General features: G+C 39.6%; 1 non-coding gene across 1 annotated transcript; it reads right to left on the bottom strand.

Moving 5' to 3' along the window:
- Positions 1–3,275: 3,275 nt before the first annotated feature.
- On the bottom strand, positions 3,276–3,348 carry TRNAA-AGC (transfer RNA alanine (anticodon AGC)). Its single transcript has one exon. It is a non-coding gene; the product is annotated as a tRNA-Ala (tRNA).
- Positions 3,349–4,087: the final 739 nt, after the last annotated feature.

Genomic DNA, 4,087 nt, shown 5'->3' with positions numbered 1-4,087 from the left:
TTGGGCTTACCTGTCAGGTCAACTTTGACTCATTGTCCTTCAAACACAACATTAAATGATTTGCCAGATAATGAACATTATTCTTGCACAACTCTTTTGAATCTATCAGTGACTTTCCACTCACAGTACACATTCACTAGGGAGACGCTTTGTGCCAGATGCTGTAGTAGGATCGTGTAATTCAGAGGAAGTACAGACACCCTAGACCGCAAAAAAAGACAAGATAAATATGGACAAGAAAAGATCCACCTCCAGATTCACCCTTCTCTTTCTTTCTGTCATTTCCAGCTAAGTAACTCATTCAAACATATTTCAAAATAACTAAGCAACTCTTTCAATAATAGCACTCTTCTGTATGCTGGACCACTCTTACATTCCTGGTTATAACATGATTTTACTTTCTTTTAATTTCTGTCTTTGCTTTCTGCCTAAATTTTTATTTCGTGTTATGAAGTTGATTAGATCCATTGGTGGCTGGTGTTGTCAATTCTCCAATATGTTTGATTTGTCGTGTACCAGGTCTACCAATAACTGAGAGAGGAGTGTTAATGCCTGCAACTATATTTGGATTTTTCTGTTTTTACCTGGCTTATCCAATTTCTCATATGAGTTTTGAAGCTCTGTGTCCTCATCTACATTTGGGAGAGTATTCCCCTGGAAAATGACAATCGTAATCATGTAGCAGCCCTCATTATTCCTAGAAAGTGTCTCTGCTTTCAAGTCCACTCTGTCTGAGTTTGATATATACAGCACAGCTTTCTTTGGTTAATGCTTGCGTGAGGCATCTTTTCCCACTGTTTTCTTTCAATCTGCTATATGACTTTTATTCTTATATATACCTTATATATGCAGGCACCTTTCTTATATTCAGCATATTTATTTTTAATACATTCTGATGATCTCGTTATTAATTAATGGGTTTAAATCATTTACATGTAATGTTATTATAGATACATTTTTAGATAGATCTATTTAATAATTTATTAACCTTTGTTCCCTTTGTTTTAATTTTCCTACATTCCTCTTTCTGTCTTGTTTTGGTTTATTTAACTCTGATTAGTAAGAGGTCTAGGGATTACCATATACCTATGTAACTTTTCACAGTATACTTGGAATCAATATTTTGCCATTCAAGTTGAATATAGAAACTTCATCAAGAGTTAGGCCCTTTACCCTTTGATGTTATGTGTATAGTATGTGTACGTACAATGACAACTGCATCAGATAAAGTTACATTTCTTGCCTTCAATCATCAAACATATTTTAAGGAACTCAAGAGAAGAATAATAGTCTGTACATCTACCCAGATGTTCTCTATTTCTGCTTTTGTTCCTTCACTGATGATTTTCTAAGTTTCCTTCCAGTATCACTTTTCTTATCTTGAATCTTTGCTAATTCCTTTCCAGCAGTCTTGCCAGGAATGAGAACGTATTCATTTACCTTCCAGTGAGAATGCATTTATTTGCCTTTATGTCTGAAAGAGACTTTCCTCCACATGGAATTCTGGGTTGATAGGTCTTTTTCCTTTGGCAGTCACTGAACGTTATGATACTTTTCTGGCCCCGTGATTCCTGGTGAGAAATCCACAGTCATTCATACTGTAGTTCGGCTTTCGTTCCTCCCGCTGCCTCCAACACTGCTTTGTGTTTTCTTAGTGCTCAGAGGTTTGATTCTGATATGACTTGCTGTGGGTTTCTTTGGGTTTATCCTCTTTGAGGTTTGCTGAACTTTAACAATCTGGTTTATATCTTTTGACAAATTTGATACATTTTCAGCCATTAATTCTTCAAAGTTTTCTGTCACAAAGATCCCTTTGTCCTCTTCTTTCCAGATTACAATAATGTGAATGTTAAGGTTATTTTTTGTTTGTCCCTGAGGCTTGGATTATTTAGAGAAATACTCTTTTCTCTCTATAGTTCACATTATGTAGATATTCTTGACTGTTTTCAAGTTCATTGACTTCTTTTTCTACTCATCTGCATTCTGTTACTGAGATCATCCAATTAAGCTTTTTATTTGCCCTAATACTTTGAATAATACATTTTTTAACTCGTAAGTTTAAAATTGGTGTTTACATATTCCATGTATTTGCTGAGACTTTCCACCTTTTCATTCACTTTAGGAATGTTATCCTGTTATTCTAGGAGCATTGTTTTAACAATTGCTTTAACACATGTGTCAGATGAGTTTGACATTGTATCCTTTCAGTACCATTTGAGGATTCTCTTTGTCAAGTAAATTACAATCTCCCTGTTGTTTGTTTCTCTGTTTGTTTGTTTGTTTCTTTCTTTCTTTTTTGTCTTGCTATGTTGCCAGGCACCAGGCTGGAGTGCAGTGGCACCATCTCAGTTCACTGCAATCTCCACTTACTGGGTTCAAGCAATTCTCCTGCCTTAGCCTCCTGAGTAGGTGGGACCACAGGCACGTGCCACCATGCCCAGCTAATTTTTGTATTTTTTAACAGAGACAGGGTTTCACCATGGTCTCTATCTTTTGACCTCGTAATCTGCCTGCCTTGGCCTCCCAACAGTTTCTTAATGGTGAATATTTCGGGGTTGTAACCTGGACTTCTTCAAATTATGTGAGGAGACACTGTGTCTTGTTGAATTCTTAAGGACAGTATTGCTATTTTTGTTTTTGCAGGCACACAATTGCCTTGTATTCAAGTTCCAAGTACCTGCCAGCCTTCCATGTGTTGTTGTTACAAAGATAACTCTACTTACAAAGCCTTTACAGGGCTATTCAGAGGTCTCCGGAGTGTGCGTGACCCAGTGGTCAGTGACGGCTGGAAAGTGGGCCATTGCTCAGTTCAGTTCTCAGGCTCTTTTTAGGTAAATTGTTGGGATTAGAGTCACTTATCCACAGCTGGCAGGGGGATCCACAAGTTCACAAACAACTTTATGGATTTGCTTTCTACAGTATCTGTCCAGGCACATTCTAGTTACTTGACACATCCTGGTTTCAGTCCCCTGACCAGAAAGCCTGGGCTATACTTACCCAGGTGGCTCTTCCCTGTACTTTTCACGAATGTCTCTCATTTAGGACCAAGCTGCAGGCAGAAATAGGGAGAAAAGAGCAATAGTTTGTGTCCCTTGGTTTCACAGCTCCTTGAAGAAACAGAATATAACTACACGGTAGATCTATGCTATACTGAATGTGAGTAGAAAGCCGTCACCAGCCTGTATTGTTGCTGTCCCTACATCTTGAGCCAAAGCAGCATTCTGTGCTTAGACACGGGCTCGGGTTTGGAGACCTGAGGTCCAAATAATAAAGTCTGGAGAATGTGGGCATCGATCCCACTACCTCTTGCATGCTAAGCAAGCGCTCTACCACTTGAGCTAATTCCCCTTGCTGGAGAAGCTTTGTTTGTCCTTAGCAGGTGGCATTGAACACAGTGATTTCAGGGCCTACAGCTTGAAAGCAGGGCTCCTCTAAGGGCAGATCTCATTGATTTCCCAGGGCAAGAGCAGAGTGGCTACGCGTTCTCTGCCAGGAAGCAGGAGAAAAGGGAACAAGGAGAAATGCACAGAGGGAAAACTTGCACTGCCAAAATGTCAAGTTTAGGGTATTCTGGGACAGAAAAAGGCACGTCCCAGCAAAGGAGGACCTGTCTAGGCCTGCCTGGCTAACGTGTCACAGATTAAAATAAAAAAGATAATAATAATTAAATAATTAAAAAGGAATAAATGATTTAATGTGTGTGTGTGTGTGTGTTTATAAAAGCGGGATGGCATTATCACTTCTTCCTTGTAGCTGAGACTCTCTGAGTTGTGAGATGGTACAGATTTCTGGAAGGCAAAAGCTCCTGCTGTTTTCACAACTAGGCCCTTTCAGGAATGAGGCCAGCATGCTGACCCCTGCACTAGGAAACGCCTGGAGAGTGCTTCCTTTACTAATCTGAGAGGTGGGTTGCCTCCTTGCTGAGGTGTGCCAGGTACCAGTTACATGTCCAACTATATGTCAGAACAACAACAAAATTACAGAGTAGAGCCGTAAAGAGAAAGAGACAAGATCATATCAGAGCGTAAGAATCAAAATTGAGCTATGCAGAGGAGTGGACACAGGGTGGAGAAAACCAGGCTATGTG

This window comes from Callithrix jacchus, chromosome 4 (assembly GCF_049354715.1).
Source record: "Callithrix jacchus isolate 240 chromosome 4, calJac240_pri, whole genome shotgun sequence".
Lineage (NCBI taxonomy): Eukaryota > Metazoa > Chordata > Mammalia > Primates > Cebidae > Callithrix > Callithrix jacchus.
Note: the sequence above shows the minus strand (reverse complement) of the source record. Positions and strands in the feature narration are given on the sequence as shown.